This window comes from Aptenodytes forsteri, unplaced genomic scaffold (assembly GCF_000699145.1).
Source record: "Aptenodytes forsteri isolate BGI_AS27 unplaced genomic scaffold, ASM69914v1 Scaffold41, whole genome shotgun sequence".
In the NCBI taxonomy this organism is placed as follows: domain Eukaryota; kingdom Metazoa; phylum Chordata; class Aves; order Sphenisciformes; family Spheniscidae; genus Aptenodytes; species Aptenodytes forsteri.
The window spans coordinates 30,910-42,759 of record NW_008796211.1 but is presented as its reverse complement, the minus strand read 5'-3'; positions in this window follow the sequence as shown (position 1 = coordinate 42,759).

Below are 11,850 nucleotides of genomic sequence, written 5' to 3'. Positions count from 1 at the left end.
CCGCCGGTCTCCACCCCCGCCCGCCATTTTGTCTGCCGGCCGGCGTCCCCGCGCCCGCGGGGCGGGCGGAGCGCTTCCCTCCGGGGCGGCCGGGGAAATGGCAACGTGCTCTGTGGAGGCGGTGGAGAAGTCCAGGCGTGAGGAAAGGAAGCGAAGGCAATTACGGCAGTCGGGGTGGAAAGCGAATAAGCGCCCTGCGTTACCTCAGGCTAACCTTGCGAACGGTACCGGTCAGCTTGTAGCGCAGAGATCCTCAATCTTCGCTTCTTTGTGGGGCGGCAAAGCGCGGAGGCCCGAGTCGAAATCCGTGCGTCGTCTCTGAAATAGAGGTCGCTGGGCGTCGGTTTACCTGATGGCCATAGTTCTAAAAACTGAGAGTCCGGCGAGTATGGGCTAGACAAATGGCGGAGATTTATGTGGTAGTGCCAACTTTCATGAGTATGTTGTGGCGTAGTTTTCTTACCAAGTTACATTTCAAAGAAACTTTGACAATATGGAGGAAAAAACCCAAAATGCACCACCTGTCACGTTTGGAAAAGAAACCCCATGAAATTATTGCTAAAATTATGGTATCCATCTGTTTTCTTACATGCAGTGTTTTAAATAAAAGCTCTGCATTTTATTTTTATTTCAGTAAAAGTGGAGTTTGATGCTACCATCTCTGTTGCAAGGAAACAATTTTAAAGTAGCCTTTCTTGCTAGTTATGGAGTATCTAAGGGAAGATTTTTCTGCTCACCAACATAACACATTAAGGCAGGTTGAAAGAACTACGGATTTGAGTGGTGAGATGTACTTGCACTAGCTTTTATTTAGAAAATCTGGAAAATAGAGCAATTTGGAACAGTAAGGAATTATTACAGATTGTTTTGAGAGGCAGAGTCTATTGAAGCAGAAGACAAAAGCAACATGAAACTTTTTTGAATATTTAAAGTGTATCAAATGAAAATGTTCACATAAAGTAGAATTAAGTGCAAAGGTTAACTTTCATGAAGAATTTCTTTTATAAATTGCAAAAAAATATAATAGAAATGAATTTGCAGTAGGTGAACTTACAGACACTTAAGGAACAGTTATGGGAATAACCAGGAGATTTGGACTGGAATGTTTTCCTACACCTGAGTTTTAATGCGTAAAGTAAACTGCCAGGAAAATGCAGCAATAACTTTTTATACTTCTGAGTTCAGCGCTTCCTGAAGCTGGAGAGCAATCTGAATTAGTTCAGGTGCAATTTTCTGGGACATTCTCTGAGTTTCATGGAATAATGTAACTCTTGAATAGTTACAGATTCAGAGTAGAATTTAGCTGCATAATTCTAATTGAACGGCTTTTAAAAACGGGGAATTCTCACCAACTTTTTTGACCCAAAATGCTTTTTTCTTAGTGTTACTGTACCGGGACAAGCCAGTTGTAATTCTGAGTCAGATAATCCTCATATACATGTATATTGATGTCTTCATCAGAACTTCAGGAGGTTTGTAATGCTGGCTTTCTCATTATGGAAGCAAAATCAACACGCCCACCTTGGCGTTATGTTTATTCGTATATCTGCTTGTTCTAGCATTGTTATAATCTGTGCTAAAATGTCCTGTACAGATTACAGTTTCACAAACCTGTAGTTCTCCTTGGAAACTGTCGTAATAAATGGGTATCATATTTGCCATGCAAGGAAATTTTAAGTGGGAGCTTAGCCTAATAATTAATACTTCAGCTATTCATCATAGCTTTCTCTTAGAGGCTTTATGTGAGTGTCACTTGGCCCTGGTTATTAGTGCTTATTTTGTCCATAGATACACCATAGCCTGTTCATACAGATCCTGTTCTGTCCCCCTCACAAAAAACCACTGTGACATGCAACCTAACTAGGCTTCTTCCACAATGAATAGCCATGAAAAGAGCCCATTTAAGCATGCCTGCAAATGGCCTTGTCATTTCTGAGTGCCTCTTTATTCCTTGACCATTAATAGGTAATAGAACTCTAGGACACCTTTTGCCCCCGTTTGTAGATTTAGTTGTGATTCCTTTAGCTAGTTTTTCAGATTTTTTTTCCTCCATCTAGTTATATGTTTAATTTTATGTGTCAGAGTTTACAGTTCTTTCTTCATTTGCTAATTCTTAAGTCTATTGGAGGATGCTTTCCCATTTCTGTTAACTTCCCTTGCCGTTTAGGCAGCCAGGCCTCTTTTTTTCCCCCTTTCTCAAGCCTTTCCTAATTGGAATTAATAGCGCAATGGTGCTCTGCTTCCTGTATGGTAGTCTGCTTTATCATCTTTTTAACAAGTGTTCTTATTTTAATGTCGCTCTTCTCTTCCTGTAGTGGATTTTACGGTGTTTGTTGCTGTTGAAGAGATGCTGAATATAGGTATAAAGATCCATGTTACACAGTGGCACTTCAGTGGTGAGATTTTTGTACCAGATGAAGATCTTTCACGTTATTCAAGACCCAGTAAACGGTTCATTTTCTTCTTGTGGTCTCCCAGCCAGCTGATTCACAAAGCAATCAGCGATATGGTTTAAAAATTTCTTCTCTACTTAACATCACAAGGTAATTTTTGTTCAGTCTATTCAGAGATAATTTTGGTCACTCGGTGGAATTGCAGTTCTTGTCCTAATGCTATTATACATTTTTTCGGCATACCACAGCTGGTGTTGCCCTCCTGGTGGGGAGAGTGGTGCCACAGTACTACATTGCTGCTACTGGGCTTGGACCTGCCATCCATACAGATTTTGTGTTACACAATAACGCTGTTAATTACAAAGATAGTAAACAGTGTGTAGTAGAGAATATAACCCCATGTCCTGGTTTTGGCTGGGGTAGACTTAATTTTATTCATAGTAGCTGGTATGGGGCTGTGTTTTGGATTTGTGCTGAAAACTGTTTTTCTCTTACAGCAGAAGTGAACTGAATAGCTTTGGGCTGACAGGCTCTGCTCAGGGGTCCTAAAGTGCCCAGTAGTTTCATTGTTCCAGAGGAATGCATTTCTTATGGGAGGTCATAGCCATGGACTAAAAGAGATGGTCTCTCATAGCTTAGACTAATCCTATGAATGGCTTTGATGGTTAAAACCTAGACCTTGAATTTCATTGGTATTCAATTGGTATTTTCATTGTGTAGCAAGCACAGTACAACAGAGGAGGGGCAGCAGTGCTGACTATTGTCATTAACTAGGTGTGCCGGTTTTGGCTGGGATAGAGTTAATTTTCATCATAGTAACTAGCATGGGGCTATGTTTTGGATTTCTGCTGAAAACTGTTGATAACACAGGGCTGTTTTGGTTATTGCTGAGCAGTGCTGACACAGAGTCAAGGCCTTTTCTGCTCCTCATCCCACCCCACCAGCGAGCAGGCTGGGGGTGCACAAGAAGTTGGGAGGGGACACATCCAGGACAGCTGACCCCAGCTGACCCAAGGGATATTCCACACCATATGGCGTCATGCTCAGCACATAAAGCTGGGGGACGAAGAAGGAGGGGGGGGGACGTTCGGAGTGATGGCATTTGTCTTCCCAAGTCACCGTTACGCGTGATGGAGCCCTGCTTTCCTGGAGATGGCCAAACACCTGCCTGCCGATGGGAAGCAGTGAATGAATTCTTGTTTTGCTTTACTTGCGTGTGCAGCTTTTGCTTTCCCTATTAAGCTCCCTTTATCTCAACCCACGAGTTTTCTCACTTTTACCCTTCCAATTCTCTCCCCCATCCCACCCGGGGGGGGAGTGAGCGAGCGGCTGGGTGGGGCTTAGTTGCTGGGAGGGGTTAAACTGTGACACCCCACCAGCGTCAGAGTTTACTCACTGTCTTTCCTGTGTATATTGAATCCTGGTACTACAGTGTTTTGTTGATTGACTTCATTCTGGTAAGTTTCTGATAGGCTGATGTGTCATTGTTGCCTTTTTAGGACTATGTTGCATATTTCCACACAGATTAATGTTAGAAGGGACAAAAGCAGTAGATTCAGTATCTTGACTTCCAGATAATCCAGAAATCTTCTAGATTGACTCCTACAGTGATACAGTTACAGGCTTTCATTAGCAATAGTAGTTTACTCCTTGAACTGATGGTTTGCAGATATTTTCTATGTAGATGGAAATAGAGATCTGTAGGAAGATCTGATAGAAAGTGGTAGATCTTCAGGAGAAGGAGTTGCCTGTTTTACAGCTGGTGAAGAAATTTGCATGAACGCTTATATCTGTTCTCCTTCAAAGTATAAACTAGGAAATGAAGTATGCCAGTCCAGGCGTTTGAGAAAACCATGCAGGAAGCGTTTAGAGAAATGGACTGAATTCCCATCGATTGGAATTTTGGCAAAGAAATGGAAGATAATATCTTCCCAATTATTAGAAATATGATGTACAGCAATTATAATGAGGATAATCACGTAGCAGGGCAGATTATTATAGGAGATGGTAAGTACTCCACTGGGTGCCTTTGTAAAAAGACTAACTCACACACAAATTGTGGGGCTTACAAAAGGAATTACTGGGTGAAATTCCCTGGCCTGTGTTATGCAGAGGGTCAGAACAGATGATTATAATGGTACCTTCTGGCCTTTAAATCTATGAATGTTTGAATCTAGCCTTTTAATTCACATACAGCTTTTTATATCTACAATTCTTTCTTCCTTTAAAAAACTTGTTACTAAAATTGCTTAGATTTACCAGGTTATCTTCTTCATCTTCAAGAATATATTACATTTGCTGCTTGTGATATGACTTGGTGATGAATTCTTTCAGGTATTGCTTTCTTACTGCTACTCACTTTTCCCCACAAAGAACACTCCTCTTCTTGAACTGTAAGGCAAAAGTATAAATAAGAAAAAACCCAGGAAACTAAAGAAGATAATGCTTCGTATCTATCTTCTGTGACGTTGATGAAAGAAAGAAGCATAGAAAGCTTAGTGGACATTTTAGCAAAATACACAGGGCCATACAGGGCTATCGGTTTCCAAGCTGATCATGACAATCACTGAGTTGTAATGATAGAACCAAGAAAGAAGTCATACTGACTTTTTCAATCCTGTTTTATGAGCGAAGGAAACAGCTGTTTTTAAATGTTGAAATTATATGTGGTTAAGTTCAGATGTATGTACTTCATGAAAACTTTTTAATAGCATAAACTCTAAATTTTTCATAGTGTCACGGACAGAGGTTCCGGGAGACAAAGCAGCTATTGTGTAAGACATGACAATATTGTTTTTCTGCAGAAATTATCCTGTATTCTTGTTGGCAAGATGAATTATTTTGTGGAGCAGTTAAAATTAGGAGGTAACCTCCCTCCGGTCATGAGGTCAGGTATTAACCACAAGATTAAGCAGTTGTTAAATGCTAATTAATGAAAGGGAAAGGCTGAATATAAGCTGTAAGAGGCATTATATAATGAATATTAGTTACATATTTTTAGCAAAACTATGGGTGAACAGAAATATTTCTAACAAACGGTAATTTTTCAGTGTCTTAGTCTAATTTCACAATTGTAAAAGTATGTCTTTCATAACAATAATTTAGCTTGCCTTAAATATGACAGGTTTTTTTTTTAGCACAGTGAGTATTCTGAAGTGTAAAAATGTTACAAATATAAAATAAAGAACTGTATTGAAAATAACATGGGGATCATTAACCGAAAAAAGTAGTGTTAGTATGTGAAGCATCTGTATTTAACACAATGAAAGGCTGAAAACCTAGAAATGAAAGAATACAGAGAATGTTAGTATAAAAGAATTCTTACTTTAAGAAGATACTTTCCTTGCTTCCAAAGAGCGCACATGAGTCACTGGAAAATGAAATAGAGGAGTAAGAGGAATTGTCATATGCAAATTGTTATGGCGCTGTTGTAGGCATGAATAGTGTAAGGGTGCTTGTGGGAGAAGGTTGTTAGGAGAAGGAGAAGGTGGTTGTGAGAAGTAGTATCTTATTATTTTATTATGGATATAGTTGTTAAAACTAGCCAACCTTCCAAATGCGCAAGCCTTCCTTAAGGTGTGAAATTGATGGAGTTATTTTCGAAGGTAAGTACAGACTGAAATTAATTTCCATAAGGCATAGTTCAAAGGACACTTCCCCCCCCCCCCCGCGGTTTTTTTTTTTTTTGAGTGGATCAGTTCACAGATCCAGTTCACTATGTAGTTGCACAAAAGGTTATGCTGGCCCACAGAAAGGTGTGGAGCAGTTGTAACAATAAAAAGGTGGAAACGGAGGCATAGATTTAGTGCTTTTCTTGGCAGCAACATCAGTTTACGTTGGCAAAAGAGCTTGTCCAACTACAGCTTCAGTGCTGAATACATATATATTATTTGGGATTAGGGCATGAGAAGATTATTACATGAGACAAAATTTCCCAAGTCCCAGATTTCTAATGTCTAGTGCATTTATAAATTTTAGTTCCCAGGATCATCCTTGATGATATTCAAGATAAGATGTTACTGTGGTAGATGTTAACAATATTTTGCAATTTTATGAGCAGATTTCAATTTATCATGATATGTTATAAGCAAGAGGATAAAATCATTGGAGATTTCTTTTTGTACTGTAATATCTTCATGTCCAAAAGTCTTCCTGACACTCCACTGTGAGCTTTCTCTTTTGTCTTTTTGTCAACCACTGCTCCAGAAATGCAACTTACCTTTTCTTTAAAACTGTGTAATTAACATTATTAACCTATTACAGTTAACATGTTAACATATTAACAATTAATATATGTAGTTAGACTTACTGTTCTCAACCTGAATTGAAATACTATGATTTTTCTGTCTGTTTGAAACCTGAAAGAGGGCCTGTGCGTCCAAATTTGGCCGGTTAGCTCCGGTTGTATCATTTGGTTTACTATTAGGATTGTAGGGAGAAGTAACACAGTACCTATGTAATTCATATTCTTAAGTCATCATGACTACAAAAGTGCTATAGGAACTTCTCTGTGGCATTCCTGCTTATGAGACAGGGTAGTCACTTGTAAGTACTGTAGTGTCAAATCTTTGTGAAAAACACAGGTAATACGAAAAGTTGGGCATATATTTATAGGTTGATTGTTACTCATGGAAGCAGGTTGAGCATAGCTGTAGCTGGATGTGCATAGTGACAAAATTACAATTTTGGAAATGTACCTAGATAAATTTATTTTCACCTTATGAAGAATATTTCAAAAGTTGCTCCTTCATATAAATGATTCCTTATGAAGTCTCATTTGTATGTACAAAAACGCGTTTCACAAGCTGAAATGAGTGTTTGACAATAATATTTTACCCTGACAGAATTTTTTTTCATTAATCTCAAAGCACTTTGCAACATTAATTAAATCTCACAAAAGTCCATATAAAATAGGTAACGGAAGGTTTATTATATGGAATCTATTTTAGAGGCTTCACGAGAATACAGCACTTGCATAGTGAGTAAGAGCTACTTTGCATTATTTATTTTGTCTTGACTTCTTTCTCTAAAATGAAGTCTGTAAAGCTCCTTATTTCTTATCATAGACACCAAGACACATTTGGTTTATAATTACAGTGAGCAGTGTTATAATTACTTGCATTTTGAACTATCTCATTGTAACTGGCATTGCTTGGTTGCTAAAACTTGTGTTTGAAGGAGCTTTTTTGTGTATAGGAATATCTAGGAGCCCTGGAATCACTGTATTTGCCCTAAACTTACTTGCAGGTGCAATACTCTATTTACATGTGTAGTAAAAGCCAAAAATGCCCTTAATTTTTCTGCCCCATTTATGCTTATTTTTTATATAGTTTAGCAAAGGATTTTTTTATAAAATTATTTTTTTTATTTTTTATCAGCAGGGTTTGAAGTTGTCTTCTTGGTTTCTCCAGCATCAGGGCAGTATGTGGTTGAAAATGTGCAAGGGGGCAAAAAAGACCCCTCAAAATACAGTCATTCTAATATACCTGTGACGTATACGATTTGCATACTTGTCAGATTATTTTCTGCCAGTCTTCTCCTTTATGATTCTTTAGTTATGCACAAGCATGTTGAATATATTTGTATTTATGATTTTTTTTTTTAAATTAGTTTAGCTAAATTGAGCCACTATGATCAATTTTCTCACTGTAGAAGGATCTACAGTGTTTGTTTAACTGTGTTGTGCAAATGGAAGGTTAGTCCTCTTACTGTTTCATTTTTTTCACATTGGTAAATTTTTCCATTGATATTTAGTTTCTAGCTGTCTAAGTTCGGAGCAATACACACTGACTGTCACCCTGACTGAGGAAAGTACTGAATAAAAGACTTACATGTATCTTTGTTTAAATAAAAATAATTTTGAGAATGTGTTTTTTGTCCCTCAGTGTTGGAGAGAAATGCTGTGGTGTAGAACTCATTTTAATAAGATCAATGTTATCAACAGGGAATTAGTTGCTTCCAAAACCATGATAGATATTGTGAACCTTTCTTAGAGAAATATATTCTTTACAGTAGGCTAAAATTTGTGATATATTGGGCTAACTGAAAATCCTGTTAAGAGTCCATAAATGCTGTTGACTTTTGAAGGAGGTGTTTAACCTACCTGGGAAGTTTTTTTTCTATGGATAGTTAAAAGACCAAGTTACATTCAAACTACCAAATCAAGAGGTTGATGTACAATGAATTAGAAAGGGCTTGTTTGTGTACACAAGCTGTCCTACTTTATACGTGGTAAAATGGTACCACATACACAGCATGAAAGCAACTATTACTGACAGAAAGAGGTGCCTTACATCAATACAGGCATTCCTGTAGAGCATGTTGAATTTTGTCACCCGTCTGTTTCACTTCCCTGCTTGTATACTTGTGTATAGGCTACAGCTTGTTCCCGTGTATGTATTTTAATCTAAAACACCCCCACGCTTTTATGCAAATTAGTGATACCCACTTAGATACTATGTCCAAGATGAGCATTGGCAAATCTGAATAAGAGATCATAAAGAAAAACAGATTAAACTCCAAACATTTGGACATTCTAGCTTAGAAGTAGCTGCTTTAGTACTTGGTGGTGAAGTATTGTACCAGGAGGAAGCTGGTCTTAAGGCTAACCTCCAAAATTTTGCTCAGCTTCTTGGGTTTTTCACATTACACAGGGGGGTTTTTTGTTTTGGCTTGCAACCTAACTGAGGCCAATGTTGTTGTGCTCTCTATGCGTGTTTGTATGCCTCCTTTGATAAGATGTGAACCCTCTGGCCACTTCCATTTGACAAAGGATATCTAAGTTTCTATAATTTCCATGAAAAGAGGTGACCATGCATAGGAAAGAAAACTTCAGGAGCATTTGCTTAGTGTGATAAGTGGTTTTGGTTGGTTTTGGTTTTTTTTTAGTCATGGAAGCCATGTGCTCTGGGTGATTACCTGGGGAGTTTGTTGGGTGAGCAAACATGAGCTTTTCAGGAGTGTGTGAGGGAAACGCACTTGGACTTGGCAGGGTGACCCCTTTGAGCCTGACAAGGGGGATGGATCTTGCTGAGGCACAAGGGGTTACAAAAGCAGTAGCTGAAGCAAGTGGAGTAGTTTGCAGTGCGAGTGTGTGTTGACGTACATATGAAGAGTATTGTGCTAGTGTGGACTGTTTGTCCTGAGGTCTTTGGGTTTTTTGGTTTTGTTTTGGGTTTTTTTCCCCTCTCCTTTGTTTTTTCTTCTTCTATTTTTAGTTGTCCTAATAAAGATAGAGTAGGAAAAAAGGAGAGGCTAAACTGTTGTAAGCCTTGAAAATGTGTGTGGTTTTCTTGTTACTCAAAATCTTGCTGGCTGCTGAGTTTATTCCACAGTATGTGATGTGAATAATGACCTGCCAAAGCAGAATGCGATTGTTCACCTGACGTGAAAGTAACGGGATTTAAAACAGCATGAAGAAACGGAGAAGCTCACGGGTGAAGTTGGAAAGGATGTTGTAGTGTCCACCCTCATTGTGAAAACTCTTATACTGTAAGCCTTACGGAAGGAGCTTGGCCTGAGGAGAAGAAATGATTTAACCCTTTAGCTGTTACACACCCTCCAACCAATGCCAGTATGCTCATGCACTGAGAGTGGTTCTGCATCAGGACTGCTCAAGAACAGAGGAAGCAGGTGGTCAGGGTTGGAAACTCTGTTAGGCAGGTAGCTGAGAGGACCGGGACTGCCTGGAAACTTGGCTGCTACAAAGGTAGCAGACTTAATGAGATGTCTAGGTTGCTTAGGTATGGAGGGGGAACTTGGCAGTCATGCACCGTGTTGGTGCTAATGACACAGGGAAGAAGATGAGTGCCTGGGAGACTAAACTTGGGCTGCTAGGCAGGAGCCTGACTGACCAGGATCTTCATGATAGTGGTGGTTGAAATACTGCTCGTGCTGTGTCTGGGTCCCGGGAGGCAGATAGACCCCTGGTGTTGTAATGCATAGGGGAGATAACAGTGTAGAGAGGAGGCTTTAAGGCTGTTGGTTGTCATACAGGGACTGCAGTGTAGACATAACCTAGAAGTGGGATATCTAAGGAGTGACGTGCCAGCTGAAGTGCCATTTGCTTAAACCTCAGTTCACGTCTAAATCTAAACCGATATTACTGCATAATGGTTCAGGGAATAAGGGAAAAGAGAGCTGCAACTAATTTGAATGGGAAGTCTGAAAACCTCAGTTGCTCACAGGTGCATTGTCACTTGCTGTTGATCAGTCAGTATTTCTGTGAGAAGATTGCATTTCAAAAGAAACACAGCAGTTAAAACAAAGGGAAATGAAGGTGGAAAGAAAAGAAATTTTTTTGTACTTTTTATGAAAAAAAAATCTTTCCTAAAGCTCAAATTGCATTTATCTATAAATTATTGGACCAATGAAATTACACCTCTATTTACTATTATTTTGAGTACTCTCATGGTACACTTTCTGGACTGACATTTTCAGAAACTTGTAGTTAGTCATAAGCAATAGCTCTCTGTATTATTAACTTTCTGTCTCTAATAGCAGTAGATTGTTCAGCTGTTAAGCAAGTATTGCTCTCATTTTTCTTGTTTATATGTTGTCAGACTATAAATTAACTTGTGACAGTCTATGGCCAACAGCTTTTAACAGTATCTTTTACAACAAGGATGCCTGCCAATAGAATTACTTCTGACTTACCTTGATTAAAGAACAGTAAGCTGGCGTTTCTAAAACCCATTCTGAGATACATTAAGCAGACATGCCAGTGTTGACAGGAGGTGAAATGATGTAATTTTAATTTTGACATCACTGAGGATGTAAAAATAATTTAGTATCTTAGTTCTCAGAGCTCAAAGCTGGAGCTTGCGTCAGAACCTACTTCTACTAACAGATGTTCTCTTGATCTGCAACATTTTTTTGAGGAAGGTGGTTAGTCCATCTACTGGCAGTCTCAAGGAGAAGTAGTGAACTGGCCTGCTCTGCCTATGGGCAAGTGACACTCTTCTGAAAACTTGTTGAAATATGCTTTGACTCTGTGGTAGCGATGAGAGTGGTTGGGCTGTGTGCTTATGGTTAACCTCTGTACTGAGGGGCCTGAAGAGGACAAGGCTCTGTTACTTGATGATGGCCTTATATTTAAATATTTACAAATACAGCAATATACAAAATATTTGTCTACATATATATATATATAGCTTAAAGAAAAGCAGTTTTTACAATTGTACTGCACCATTTAATATGAGGGAAGTCCCGCAAATCTCCTTTTTGTTTTCCAGGGGGAGTATTTCTCTCTCCTGTAAAAATATCACCTTAAACTATGCACATTTCTTATAATATTTCCGCAAATCTCCTTTTTGTTTTCCAGGGGGAGTATTTCTCTCTCCTGTAAAAATATCACCTTAAACTATGCACATTTCTTATAATATTTTGATTCATAGAATCATAGAATCATTAAGGTTGGAAAAGACCTCTAAGATCATCGAGTCCAACCGTCAACCCA